Source organism: Musca autumnalis, unplaced genomic scaffold, assembly GCF_047663935.1.
Source record: "Musca autumnalis isolate F117 unplaced genomic scaffold, ASM4766393v1 scaffold_3, whole genome shotgun sequence".
Taxonomy (NCBI): Eukaryota; Metazoa; Arthropoda; class Insecta; order Diptera; family Muscidae; genus Musca; species Musca autumnalis.
In genome coordinates this window covers 123,882,530-123,898,207 of record NW_027411866.1, presented here as the reverse complement: position 1 = coordinate 123,898,207, position 15,678 = coordinate 123,882,530, and the positions used below count along the sequence as shown (strand labels likewise).

General features: G+C 35.1%; 1 long non-coding RNA gene across 1 annotated transcript; it reads right to left on the bottom strand.

The window, feature by feature from the left end:
- Positions 1-320: 320 nt before the first annotated feature.
- On the bottom strand, positions 321-3,362 carry LOC141397676 (uncharacterized). Its single transcript, XR_012411476.1, has 2 exons — positions 1,879-3,362; positions 321-1,640 (listed from the first exon to the last, which is right to left on the bottom strand). It is a non-coding gene; the product is annotated as an uncharacterized lncRNA (long non-coding RNA).
- Between the last annotated feature and the right edge of the window lie 12,316 nt (positions 3,363-15,678).

The following is a 15,678-nucleotide window of genomic DNA, read 5'->3' as shown; positions in this document are numbered from 1 at the left end:
CACAAAAAATGAGTTGGAGAATCTCACTATAGGTTTGATAGTAATTCGAACCAATTTGAATTCGAATCGTCTTAGTGAAACTGACCAAATAGTCCGTTGACGTATAACAGGATTTAATAAACCCACTGGGTTTCAAATGTCAAATCCATTGCGTAAACATCAAATAAATCCTCATAAAGTGCCTGTAAATTTCTTAAATTTATCATACCGTACCCCATTGCATAGAAATGACTTTTCAACCTCAATTCAAGCAACAATTACTTGTTTACCTTCTTATCGCTTATTGTAAAAACAAAACAAACAACTCAGAATCTTTTCACTTATAATATAAAGTTTTTTATTTTTAAATTGTTGTTGGTGTTATTTTTCATTTTAATTGCCATAATATTTCTAATGGAATTTTTTATAAAAATACCAAGACACATACATTTATAAAATATAAGAAAAAATTTATATATACTTTCATTTTGATATATAAGTACATACATATATGTAAATATTTGTATAATATGAGTTGGTTATTATTTTTTTTATTAATTTACAATTTTGGACAATTTAAAACTGTATTGGTTTTGTTTCCTTCTTTACACTTACTACTATGTATTCTTAAAGCTATTCAGACCATCTTAAAATTGTTAAGGTTAATAAAATCTGGGCATTCGATATGAATGAATTTTAATCATAAGGACCATTTTCAGAGATGAAATTTAAAATAGATCCGCTTTTCTTATAGCTCTTCTCTTCTTACTGACAGACTTGTTGCAACTACGTTAGCAGGCGACGAATTTTTTCTGGGAATCCAGCTAGTCGATAATAAAATATTTTCATATTGGCAATCGACTTGAAGATGACTTTACTTTCAGAAAATTTCCTCCATTTGGATGATACTTAAATTCCAACTGTGAAACTGATCCTCGTATCTTATTTAAATGCTAAAAAACCGTTACAATCCATTATCCTTGGATATCTTACACCGAAGGCCGTTTCTTGTTCTCTTCTTCTCTACAAATTCTACAGAATGGCAAAAGCTCGGGTGTTGGTGGTGCCGTACCGGAAATGGATCCAATGTGTGAAACAACAGGAAAGTGGTTCCAGTGGGGGCATGGCATTTGCTTTGGAATACGGAGAGGGAAAGGCATTTTTGAAAGATTTTTTTTTTTTCGAAGCGAAAAAAGTTTTGAACGTTGAACTTGTTTTTCTCGTTTTCTTTTGCTGTCGTTGCACCTCAACAGTTTTTTGTTTGTTTTCAATATGCAGTTTTCTTCACACTCCGAATAGTTCTCACGTTTCTTTCAATACTTTTTTTATGAATAAACCCGCGCACTGGTTCTCTCACTTTACTTGTTGTCGCCTTGAGGTTTCTTTGTGAACTGAGCTGATAAATACGCGTGGCTGGGACATAAATATTTCCAAAACGTTGAAAACAAAACAACACAGCAAAAACAACAAAACACAAACACACACAGCCAATAACATATAAAAATACGACGTAGTATAATTGTCGTTCGTCCCCTATGGTTGTATGTATGGCTGTACTCCATACATAGTAGACCCCTCCTCATGCCATTGCCGCCTGCTTTTATTGTTGTTGATGTTGTAGCCAAAGCCACTTGTTTTACAACTCTTGAAATATGGGTGTTCTATAAATACAATCAAGTCGTTTGTCGTTAGAGATAATACGTTGTGAAAACTCGCGGAGATTATGGAAATGCATCAAAAAATTGATGAAGAATTATGTTTATAAAATACTTAAACGCATTTTACATTAAACGAACATTTTAGGCCATCTTTATATTATAGCCATTTGAAATCCATCTACCCATGGATTTTGAAGGTGTTTTTCTATATTTTGATTAGATCAAATCAAACTTTGCTTACCTGCAGAACACAACATCGAAGCCCAGCAAAATGTTCGATGCCAAAGATGCCATTTAATCATGGGTGCAAGTGATATGGCATGTCATCTTTTTAGCATCTTCATCGATGAATTTTATATGAGCGTGGATTCCAAAAGATGCTTTTCATTTTTCGATCCAAAGCATTTCATTTACACCATGCTTTGACATGTCATTTTCACCAATGCTTTAGCATGTCATTTTCACCAACCCTTTGCAATGACATTATCATTACGACGAGAGTTTTAACAACGTTGGTTGTGATTTCGAGTCTCCGACAACATCAAGCCTATTGTAAATAAATAATCTGATATATTTACCATGAAATCACGTCATTGCATGGAACCCCTTCCTTAAAATTTTGCTGGGAGGTTAATACCGTTTCCGAAATACATACATATTTGCCATCTTGTATAGGAAGTACAGCTGAACTAGTCAATTTTGTAGGTATTGTAAGAAACCTGGAAATACCACCTCATACATTTAAACGAAAATAATGGGTTCACACTTTCTCAATAGCCATTAAATGTTATTTATTTTTTTTTTCTTTTGAACTTTAGACCTATCCTTCTTGATCATGGAGATCCCTCCTGATATGCCTGGGTGGATAGGTTCTATCTACCATACGGTGATTGGGATGACTCTCACGGTTACACCCGAACAAGTACTGCAACGAGAGCATACAATTGTATTACCGTACGGGAAGAATCTTCGTTTCCCCCACTTAAAACATGAGGAGGCGCCATGTAGAAGTTCTCAGGGCGGCATTTTGACAGTTTGGCATTTTTCTCTTATCACAGATCGACCTATAGTGTTATATGTGCCTCCAAGGGATTGGATGATCAGTCCCTACATAACGCCTTCTCGCAGATAGTTTTTGCATGCGCGTATGTCGCGAAAATGCTGTATTTTGTGACCCCTAGAATCTTGGGATAATTTGTAGGCGGAATTCTGCTACCATCGACCATGACATTCAACTCAGTGCTCATCCCCTCAATCCATATCGAGCCCTTCCCGCGAAAAAGATGTAAGCGACATTTTTTTCATTTTCTTTTTTTTACGGAATTCGATAAAGAATATTCCAATACGCCATCTCCCAAATTTTTATAACTCTGCCCTGTACCGTTACGAAATTAGAGCAAAAACTATTTTGATGTAAGCGCCCTTTTTGTTTTGTTTACATTTTTAGGTGACAGCGAATTGTCGCTTACATCAAAATTTCACATTAACATACTATGTATTGTTACGGAATTAGATTTAACTAATCTCTGTGTAGACGTTGTTTTATTCCCCGATACGATTTGTACCAAATAAAACAGGGTTCGTTTTAGATTACGTTTCTACAATGCTTTATTTACTTTATTACACTTATTCGTAACCGACTTTAATTACTAAGCACAAAACAAGTCTCTAGTTAGCACGCAGCTCTTATTTAACCGATCTGTTCAGTTCAACGCTTAAAACACAACTACTCAATGTTGCCATTCGTGACTCTATTTATACCCAAAATCTCCTTGGTCTAGAAATATCTAGAAATATGGCAACAACTCGAATCTGTGCAGCGAACACACAGACTCACATTCGCACTAAGCGAACATCCATACTCACATACATACAAGCACAGTAATGACGTAACTACAACAACAAACAACTACACGAAATACAAGAAGTAGGAACTAAACGATAATTACATTATTATGGCAAAACAAACAAAAGAACATTAACAAAAGGTAATGTAACGACTAGAATGGTGAAGAGAGTTCTACATGGTAGTTGTTGTTGCTTAAATAAAGTAAATGCGTAATACAAACTTTACGTTATAATTCAAATTTTTAAATTAACGGAAATTAAACTAAACTAACTTAAACCTATCAGTTACATTCGTAACAGTATTTATTCGACTATATTACAAGAAATACGCTTTAATCTTATAATTGTTCGAATAAATACTTGCTATAAACGTAAGTTGCTTTGTTTTTAAATTGTAGATGTGAATTACACTAAAAATGATTTTTTTCAAACAAAATTTTTTTAATGTAACCGCCACTTTTTAATGTAATGCCTGATTGCGTGACAGCGAAAAGGATGTAAGCGACACAAATTACCGTTATATTGAAGATATTCCACAAATGATTTATTTTTTAGTAAATAGGATTTAGTAACGGAACTATACCAAAATGTAATAAAAATTTTGGTTACATCAAAAGTTATTCAATAAAAACCGTCCCCTGTAAAATTTGCTTTTTGTCGCTTACACCTTTTTCGCGGGAAGGGCTCGATATGGTGAACAGGTTGGCCGTAGATTTAATAGCGCACGGGGCCCGGTTTTACTACCTTAATTTTTTTATTATTTATTTAATGGAGAAAAATTCATTGTTGTGCGTCATAAAGTGCTAATATCTGCTATAAGTAGCATTAACAAAGTTGTAGCTGAAAACAACCGTAAACGAAATTAATGCTCAAATATCGCTTAAATGGTATTAAAATCTGCTGTAATTTCGGCCTTTAGGCTAACGATAAAAATGTACCATCGAAATAATAACCTTCGACTTCTCATATCTTTCGACAAAAGCCGCTTCAAATAATTTGGCGTCGATTTAGCGAAAATATACAAAATATTTCGCTAAAATGGTGCGCACAATAACTCTCGAAGGTCCAAATCGATTTCTTCGAGACATAGATTAGGTTCGAATATGGATTATATCGGTTCACTCCTTCAGGTACCTCGCACACAAAATTTCAATATCCGATTATCGCTCATTTACTCAATGAGTGCCACATTTCAAAAAATCGAGTTTCGAGAAAAATGCGTTTTAAGTTGGCGATTGAAATTTGACTTCCCAACTTAAAAAGAATATTACATAAAAAACAAAATAATTATGTGGACCATATTTTTCAAACACCTAGCCAGATATCAGTGTTAAATTTCTGTGCAAGATCAAGCATGATTTGAAGTGTTTTGTTGCTTCATAAACTCCAAAAACTTTTGTGTTGAACTATGCGAAACTCGTAGTATGTCGGCTGTAACTCGTCGAGTTTTAGAGATATTAGCATGAAACTTTGACACAAGATAAAGTAGAAGTCGTAAAAAAATAGAAATTGCTAACTCAGAAACTCGTAGTAAGTCAGCTGTAACTCGTCGAGTTTTAGAGATATTAGCATGAAACTTTGACACAAGATAAAGTAGAAGTCGTAGAAAAAATAGAAATTGCTAACTTAGAAAGTGCATTTTTTTGGGTTATGCCACTCTTTGAGTAATTGAGCGATATGTATATCAAGTATATATGCGACAACATCTTCGGATACCTCCCTCACAAAATTTCAACATAAGTGCAATTTATGGGCTGTTCAAGAATCCTTTGGACATTTTGACCAATGCTACTGCTTGCGGTCTTGGTTACAGCGATATTCTATTTTTCGTGGTAAGTCCATGCTTCCTGACATAACGGTTCAAAAGCTCTAAATCTTATCATGATAAACTAAAATAACGGCTTGACACCATAACTATCAAAAGGAATGACTTCCAAAATTATGTCCACTTCCAAAATGCACCATTCTTTCAGGTATCTTCTCCACAAAAGTGCAAAACTTTTGCGCTCTTATCGAAGTTATTTTTACTTGTTTTCGAGAAAACAAAAGTTATGAATTTTCTTAAGTTTACCTCCGCTGTGCTGACAGAAGTCATAGTCCTTGGAAGGTTTTAAATGTCATCGAGTTCATAAACATCTAATCGTACAATTAAGATAGAAATAAGGCGGAACAACAACCATTGGGATATCAGTAGAGCGATTCTCTAACTCAATTTTTGAGTTACCGACAATTGTCGGTAAAATTAAAATACTTATAATTTCGGTAATTACCGATTTTTTCGGTAAGTTAGCGAAGAATAAAAAACAGTGTAAAGTTATACCGATAGTAAGACTGTTTTCAATTTTTATTGAACTTTTCATATATAATTTTGGGTTTAAATTTTACCGATTTTTGGCGGTAACTCAAAAAATGTGTTAGACAATATTTTGCCAAGACAGAATGTGGATTTCGTAGTCTCAAACAGTACTGCGAGTAGAATTCGGAGTCTATGAGTCGTAGTTGGTATCGCCCTACTTCTGATAAAAATGTTTTCTCTTTTTTCTAAATGTCTGTTCCAGAACCTTCAGGAATCTACACATTTTTGCTACTAAAAATGAGTAGATTCTTGCAGTACTGGAACAGACCATAAATGTAATTTTCTCAATTTTTAGTTGGTTTGCATGAACTCTATCACTTCTGGTAAAGTAGTAAAGTTTTGGTGTTCTTTTGACATAAAAGAATATTATTTTCTAACAATAGTTCGGTACAAGCCCAATGTGCACTCGCGAATTCGATTTATTCTTTTTTGGAGTTATTGATTTCAAATAATTAATGGTACACAAATAACATTAATAGGTTTTTAGATAGATCTTCATGTCAGAATCAGTCCTCGTGGTAAAAATGTGTCCAATTGATAACTTAATAAGGCAAAAATAAGACAAAATTTTTTTAATGGGACTGAAGTTAATGTGGGATATTTGGATATGTACTTTAAAGAAGAAGAAATACTGAAAATCTTTGAAATAGAATCAAAAATACCAAATAAGAGCTACTGTGGTTAAAAATTCTGGGATACATTAATAAGTAAACCTATATGGGTAATGTTCAGTTTAAATTTGGTTCAAATCTTCAAAATACCAGGCGGAATTTGTGTATGGGGACTACACTGAACATGTTCTGATATGGTTAATTTCAATTCTAAACATCCAAAGACTAATTTATTATACTCTGTTCCAAATTTCAAAGTTATATCTAAAATATTGTAAACTCTCTCTATTGAAATTATATACTTTGTATCAATATTTCATATAAAATTAACTAAACCCCCTTTAAAATAGCTTTACGTAATGCTACACAACATTTTTTAATTTCATAATTTTTGGTCAAGTTGGGCCCCCCCGAAATTAAATCCTGCGTACGTCCCTGCTGCTTGACAGTATTAAAGGCTGTTGATAAGTCGAAAGCCACTGTCAGTGTTCCATAACACATCTTACTCTGAGTAAAATCGGTTCTGAGTAAAATCGGTCCGTACAATTCACCTTTGCTGGCATCCTTTGCCTGGCTTTGGTAGCGGGACCACCCTGTCCATTTTCCAGACTTTGGCTAAGTTGTTGGTGGCTAGCAACAGGTTGGGAACTTTGGTAATATACTCAACTCCCGACTCATCCAGCTGTTTCAGCATTACGACGGATATTCCATCAAGTCCCAACGCTTTGGATGATTTAGCGTTCCTGATGTCATTTGCAACATCATCCATTGTAAATTGTGGGGGTTCCTCCTCGGCGGGAAGATACAGTCTGTCGCAAAAGTTAGTACAGTACGTACGTTGGACTTGTCAATATAAGTACTATAACTGTCATTAAAACCAATTAATATACTCTTTCTTATCTTAAGTACAGATTTAGTTTCATTTTGTTCAAAAATATCAAGAATTTTTTACACAGTTCCACGAGGATTCTCCGTTGTATACTAACTTTTGCGACATAAATTTTGGTATTTTTGGGATTCGAACCCTACATTTGCTAATGTATGCAAATATTGCGCACTTTTAATTGTTATTACGGAAGACAACCTTCTTATGTATCAAATAAAACTAATTGTTTGTTGTTTTCATTAAGTTATAGTGATATTTATCCCCAATACATTTTGGTTTCAACGGTGTATACTAACTTTTGCGACAGACTGTATGTAATGCGACGTAGTACCCTTACCTTCCCCAAGTCACTCCCGCAGCCCTTCAAATGATTTAGCCACTTGTTCCGCTTATGCTCAGCGGCGAACCTGTTTACTTTCAGTGTGAGCTCCCTGACTCTGGGGTTGGCTCAACGAAGCTCACCACACTTATTTATAAATCCCGTCGCTTCTTCTGGGAAATTTAGTCTCATTTCGCGTATTCGATCACGATAGAGAGCGACTGCAGTGTGATGATGTCTTGGAACGTTCTATCTGCTATCGGAACATCAGAAAGAATGGACAGTTCTCTGAAGCGGTGATTAATGAACTCTCTGGAACTAGGCCAATTAGCTTTCCCATGATTAATAAAAGTACGGGGTTCAGAGGTGATGAAATCGTTCTTTCTGCTGATGGAGACATTTATGGTCTGACCCAAGAGAAACGACGGGTTGACTGGTGATGTTATTAGTCAACCAGGTGACGCGGTGGTTATATCTGAGCGAACTTTGACGCTCTCCGCCAGTTATGGTAGGGGCGTCCTCATTGATCGGGCAAAACGTAGAGCTATTAATATGATCAGGTCATTTCCGAGGACCAAATGCTACAACTCCTGAGTCCACCAAAACAGTGTTATGACTTTACACAAGCGGCCTAATGTTGGGCCTATAACCTGGAGTATAGCTAATTATCGGCGGAATGTATGCGTAAAGTAACTCTACCTCGGCAGTTCCACACCTGACTGCTACCCCCATACACTCCATGTACGGTTCATTAGAGCCAACCCAGCTAACAATTTTTTCCGAGTGTTCTGATTTCCGATTTTTCTCCTGGAATTTCTGAATATTTTTTAGAAATTTTGCGATTTCTCTAATATTTTCATAGAAATTGGACGATTTTCTAAAAGTATTTTGTTTAAAGAACATTTTCTGAAGAATCTTAAGAATCTTCGTTCCGATTTCTAATCGATTTTCTAAGGGATTTTTTGTTCGGTTTTGTTGAAAAGCAAAGTGATTGGTTATAAAATTCGCATATACAATTTTTAATTTTTTTAATATTAATGCATCAAATAATAATTAAAGCTCGTGTTGATAGTTTGTACCAAGGCCTATACAAGGTCGGCCAATAAGCTCACCTGATTATTATGTTTGTTGTCAAAAACATTATTGTGATTTAAAATACAAAGAAACTCAAATCACAATAATGTAAAATCTATTATGTTTGTTGTCAAAAGTTGTTAACAGAATTCTGAATGACCTTACTATTAATCACCAAAATGGCATAATACCCCGTTTATATATAACCGGATTTAACAAACCGACTGGGTTTTAAATGTCAATTCCATTGCTTATATTTCAAATAAATCCTCATAAAGAAGGTTAACCCTGCAAAAGTCTATAATATAAACGCCGTGTAAGACCATGTTTATATTATAGCCTTTTGCAGGGTTAACCTTCTTAATGAGGATTTATTTGACGTATACGCAAAGGAAATGGCATTTGAAACCCAGTGGGTTTGTTAAATCCGGCTATATATAAACGTACTATAAGAAGAGAATTGTCTCTGAGTGGTGTTTGTTCTTTGTTGTGTTAATATCAAATAATTGTTTCCAATTTTTTTCAGAAAATCTTGACTTTTCTTCGATTTTTTCGCGAATTCGGACCGATCTTTTCTGAAAATCTAAATTTTCAACAAATTTTCCAAGAATTTTCTTTCGAATTCGCACCGAATTCGTCGGGAAACTCCGCATAACATTCTTACCGAATTCGGTATCAGAATCGGAAATTTGTTCAGAGATTCTGAACGAATTCGGAAAAAATGTTAGCTGAGAACTCATATAGAATGGGGCTGCACTCATCGATATGAAAGAAATCTCCCCATGTTCGTGGGAAATATTTATTTTAGCCAATGTCTCGTTTCATGACAGCTGATATGCTTTGTGTACTCTTTTGGGTAACTTATGCCGTTGCTTTTCCATGGCATTACCTGAAAGTTCACGTAAAGATTACAAAAAAATGATATTATAGTTGGTCTGTTCCCGTACTGCAAGAATCTACTAATTTTTGCTATTTTTTTCGATAACATAAAGTAACAAATGTTATCGTAGTAAAAAGTAGTAGTTTCTTGCAGGTTCTGGAGCAGAGCATGTAATTAAAAGTCCTCCAAGTTGTCTCTCCCTACAGTTTCATTATTTCTCCAAGTGACAAGTCTTTACTTAATAACGTAACTTATCAGTCATTATTGTATACTAATAAAGTTTCTATTTAATGAAAAGCGAAAAAATAAGTGTATACTAAGGTTTGTCATTGATAAATATTTGTTTAAAATATAATAAATTTGATAAGAATTGCGTCCCTTCAGCTGTGATAAGGAAGACAATGTGCTATAAAAATCTTTTGCGTTAAGATAAAAGCAAACAAGTTAAAAAGCTTTAAGTTCGGCCGGGCCGAACTTTTTATACCCTCCACCATAAAATACTCTGAGCTAATATGTAATTATTAGTTTTATTTCTGTTGCGAAAGTACCTATGCACACAATTTTAGCTGGAGAAGTCACTTGACCACTAGAAACCTTAAGTGCCAAATTATAGCCATGTAGCTAAAAACTTCAAAATACTGGAAATCGGACGGTACCGCTATATGCCCATAATTTATGGTGGTGAAGTTTCTTTGTCATTGGAAGCCTTACATGTCAAATTATAGCTAATTCGGTCTGACAATGCTGCTAAAAGCGTCAAAATAGGTGAAATCGGGCGGTACCGCTATATGGAGGCTGTACCAAACCGTGGACCTATGACCATAACTTATGGTGGAGAAGTTTCTTGATGACTAAAAACCCTAAATGCCAAAGTATAGCTAATTCGACCAGATCATGTACCTAAAAACGTCAAAATACCAGAAATCGCCCGCTAAATGGGGGCTATAAGAAAACGTGGACCTATGTCCATAATTTTTGGTGGAGAAGTTTCTTGCTCACTGGGAACCATAAATGTCAAATTATAGCTAATTCAGTCTGAAAATATGGCTAAAAACGTCAAAATATATATGGGGGCTATACTAAACCGTGGACCGATATACATAACACATCTTCGAACTTGATCCAAGTTCAGACCAAAAACACATGTGTACGAAATTTCTGCCCTGTAGCTCAACTCATTCGGAAGATAGCGTGATTACAACAGACGGACGGACAGGGCTAAATCGAATTTTACGCTGATCAAGAATATATATACTTTATACGGTCGCAAATGATTATTTCGATGAGTTACAAACGGAATGACAAACTTAATATACCCTCCATATTATGGTGGAGCGTATAAAAATAGTTTACAAATCTACATATCGTTACGATTTAACGCAAACGTTTTGATTGTGTTTCACATTATATGTATATAGTTGTTGCTGGCTGTTGTTGACTTGTTTGCTACAAAACATGTATTTGTGTTTCCGCCCGCCATGTGTCTTTCTTCTTATCGTTACAGTCCTTAGTCATTGGGCGAGAGACCCAGACTCTCTAAATTGTTCTTTGTTTTTCTTTTGAACATCGCATACTATGGAACTATGGATTTGTTGTGCTTTTCCATTTTTTGTTATTGTTTCTATTTTCTGCCGGTTCTATGTTATTTTTTATTTTCAACAATCGTTACGAGCTGCGTCGAGGTTTTTCGCCTGTCTTCCAAAGGTCTGTTTTGTTGTTATTGTAGTTGGGTGAGGTAATCACAGATACACAACACACACAAATACATCGTCGACGACGGGTAAAAAAAAAATAAAAACATAACGTCAACAGACTTTCTAGTCTTGCTCACCCACTAACGTGGACACTTATGTTTATGTTTTTACGCACTTCGAAAAAGAGGGGTGTGTTAATGGAATAGATAAGTATACCTGCCAAGAGCACACTCAAAGAAAAAAAACAACGTACTGTGACAAGTTGATAATAAATTGTTCATATTGACTTATGAATTTAGCACTTTTTAACATTCCATGTGGCTAGGCTACATACCTAACTATTGGAACCATACCATAATCTCAATTGGAACCATACCACCCATTGTGAAAGGATATTTGGATAAATTTTAAAGGAGATAGGCATAATGTTTAAAACAACATGAGACCTGCTTATTTATGATAGTTTTCTGGTGGTTGAAAGAAGTACAGTTACTCAATTAATGAAAATGTATATTAATTGCAATTAACCCTCATAATGCGGTTAAACCCTTCAAAATACCGAAAATCGGGAGGTACCGTTCTAAGGGGCTATATCAAAACGTGGACCTATACTGACAAATTTCTGAGGGGAAGTTTTGTAGCATCAAAGAATGCCAAATTTCAGCCATTTCGGTGTGAAAATGTGACTAAACCTTTCAAATACTGGAAATCCGGAGGTACCTTCTTATTGGGGCAATATGAACACATGGACCTATACCCTCAATAAAGACTAAAGCTGTAAACTCATCCAACGTTTCAGTACAGTTGGGCGCCATTTCTGATAGAAAATAAAGAAAAAGATCGATCTATATTGCCCTCGATCTTTCATTATTTTATCAGAAATGACGCCCAACTTTGCTGAAACTAAAATCTATGTACCAGGTCCAGTAAGTCGCACAACAACAACTGTATTTTGGCCGAAAATTCATCAAGATGTCAAAATGTTTGTTTACGTATTCATACAATTTATTCACAATAACAAAAAATTTGACAGATTGAGACCACGACGCTGGCGTTTTACGCCACCTTAGATATGTACATATGTATGTATATGCAATACCATCATTGCTGAAACGTTGGATGTGTTTACGGTTTAAGTGACAAATTTAAGCTATTTCGGTTGCATATTGAGGACACAACCTTCAAATATCGGAAAATGGGAGGTACCTATACTGACAAATTTCTGGCGGAAAGTTTTTCACTCCCAACTAAGACTAAGTTCTAAATTTCAGTCATTTCTGTTGAGTCTCCGACGAATATTTCGATGTGTAACAAACAAAATTACAAAGTTAATTATACCCTCGATATTATGTTGGAGGGTATAAAAGTGAGTCATATCAGTCCTCTCCTTAAGGTACTTCTCTCACAAAAGTTCAGCATTTTAGTTTAACTGCAGTTTAAGGTCTGTTCGAGGATGCTTTGAAAATGTTCACCGAATGTACTTTTTTGTGGACCTGTTTACATGATTTCTGACAAAATGGTCCAACTGCTCTAAATTATATAGTGACCAACTGAAATGACTGGTGTGCGCGATATCTATCGTAAGGAATGACTCCCGAAAAAAAATCCACTTCCAAAATTGACAATGCGGTCTATTCCTTCAAGTACCTCCTCCGCATCACTTTTGAGCTTTAAGTTCACAAAAGGGACACAAAATGCTGAAAACCCCCTAATTATTTGTCTATTAATTTGATTTATGTACGATTTAAGAAAGTATTCACATATGTTTAAAAAAGTTCGTTCAGCTCTGTTAGAAATCAAGTCTATGCTAAAAGAGTGTACGGATATACATATGTAACCGCACTTTGTCTAAATTAGTTACATAGGGGACTAGATTCATCTCCACCTATCCACAAAGCTATGTATGTCAATGAAGTGGGGAGACTATTTATTGCATTAATTGAATACTTAATTGCTTATATAGCGAGCGTCAAAATAAATTTTACAAAATCCAGAGCAAAATAAAACGTTTATTCGAAAATAAATGAAGCTTTAAGATGATATACGATTTGGAAGATATGAGTCTGACAAAATAAAAAAAAATCTTTTGAAGCCTTTTATCCCGATGCAGTGTCAGAATGTTTGTTCGTGTTGCACAGCGTCATTATTTACAAAATAAGTTTTGGCATACCACTGAATATTCTTGATCCGGGTAAATTCTGAATCGATATATGCATTTCCGTCCGTGTGCCTGTAGTAATCACTCTAGCTTCTAAACAAATTTAGATAATACGCTACAATCTCAAATCCCAAATTATTGCTAATTCGGTCAGAAAATGTAACTAAAACACTTCAAAATACCTGAAATTTGTAAGCACCGTTATATGGGGGATATTCCAGAATATAGATCTATATCCATAATTTTTGATTGTTAAATTTCTTGATCACTTGGATTGTAAATGCCAACTTATAGCTAAATCGTTCAGAAAATGTAGCGAAAAACTTAAAAAAACGGAAATCGGGCGGAACTGTTATATAAACGTTATACCAACACGTAGGCCGTATAGCCCATCATCGAACTTGACCTTCCTGCAAACATAGGAGTCATCTGTGCAAAATGTTAGTGTCCCATCTCAATTTATCTGGATGCTAAAATTATTAGCACAGACGGACGGACAGACTTGCATAGATCGACTCAGAATTTCACCCTTATATACTTTATAAGGTCGTTACAAACGTAAAAAAGCAACTTGATATAATATAAAAAGCTAAAAGCAGTATAATTTTAACATAAATTGAAGAATTTTCGGTTTGACAATTTTTTGCGATTTTCGATACTAGATTTGGCGATTTGGATAAAAAAAAAATCTGACAGCGGCTTTTCGGTTTTGTGGATGTGAGAAAGTAAGCCTGTAGTCAGGCGTACAAATTTTTCGGAAAAGTAAATTGTATTTTTGTATCTATTTTATTAAATATATTGTTTTTTTTTTCTTCTTCTTTATATTTGTGTGCAAAATGTCAACCATTTTTACACCCTCCACCCCCCATGTATATTAAGTTTCTCATTCCGTTTGTAGCTACTCGAAATAATCATTGTAGACCCCACGAACTATATACATATATTCTTGATCAGCGTGCAATTCTACATCGATATAGCCGTGTCCGTCCGTCGTCCGTCTGTGGAAATCACTCTAGCTTCCGAACGGATTGAAGTAGGTGGATGAAATTTTGGTAAAATATATTATATGTATGTAGGACTTTTGGTATTGAAAGCGGGCTACGTAGGTCCACGTTTTCATATAGCCCCCATACAAAGTGACGCCGTTTTAAGAAAATTTTAGGATATTTGTCCCATTTGACCACCGAATTGGTTGTAAGGCCATGTTTATATTATAGCCTTTTGCAGGGTTAACCTTCTTTATGAGGATTTATTTGAAATATAGTACGCGTAATTTTAAGATATTTTGAATGTATTAGTCCCATTTGACCACAGAGTCGGTTAATTTTGCATTTTGCGTTTCAAGAGATTAAGAAACATATCTACCATAAAATATTTACATAGGTCCACCTTTTTGGTATAGCCCCCATATAATGCCCCATATATAGTACGCGTAATTTTAAGATATTTTGAATCTATAGTCCCATTTGAGGACTGAATTGGTGGTAATTTGGTATTTTGTGTCTCCAGAGGCTAAAAAACATTTCTACTAAAGTTTGTTTATATAGGTCCACGTTTTGGTAGAGCCCCCATATAACGCCCCATATATAGTACGCGTCACTTTAAGATATTTTGAATGAATTAGTCCCATTTGACCACAGAATCGGTTATAAGTTTGTATTTTGTGTTTCCACAGGCTAAGAAATATTTCTTAGGTTTTGATATAGACCCCATAGGACGATATCTCCTGATTTACGGCATTTTGAAGGTTTTAGCCTCATTATCGCAGCGAAATGTCTGAAATTTGGTATATAGTCTTGGTTGGGTGTATAAAACCCGGAAATTTGTAGGTATAAGTCCACGCCTTCATATAGCTCCCATAGGACGGTACCTCCCGATTTTCGGTATTTTGAAGGTTGTGGCCTCAATATTCCACCGAAATGGCTGAAATTTGGTGGTTAGTCTTCACTTGAGGTACAAAACATTCCATATGAAATTTGTCGGTATAGGTCACACGCCCTCATATAGTCCCCATAGGACGATATCTCCCAATTTTCGGTATTTTTGAAGATCTTAGCTATACTATACTACCAGTTTTGAAGGGTTTAGCCTTATTATAACACCGACATGACTAAAATTTGGTACATAGTCTTCGTTGTGGGTATAAAACTTTCCACCTGAAATTAGTCGGTATAGGTCAACGTCTTCATATAGCTCCCATAGGACGGCACCGCCC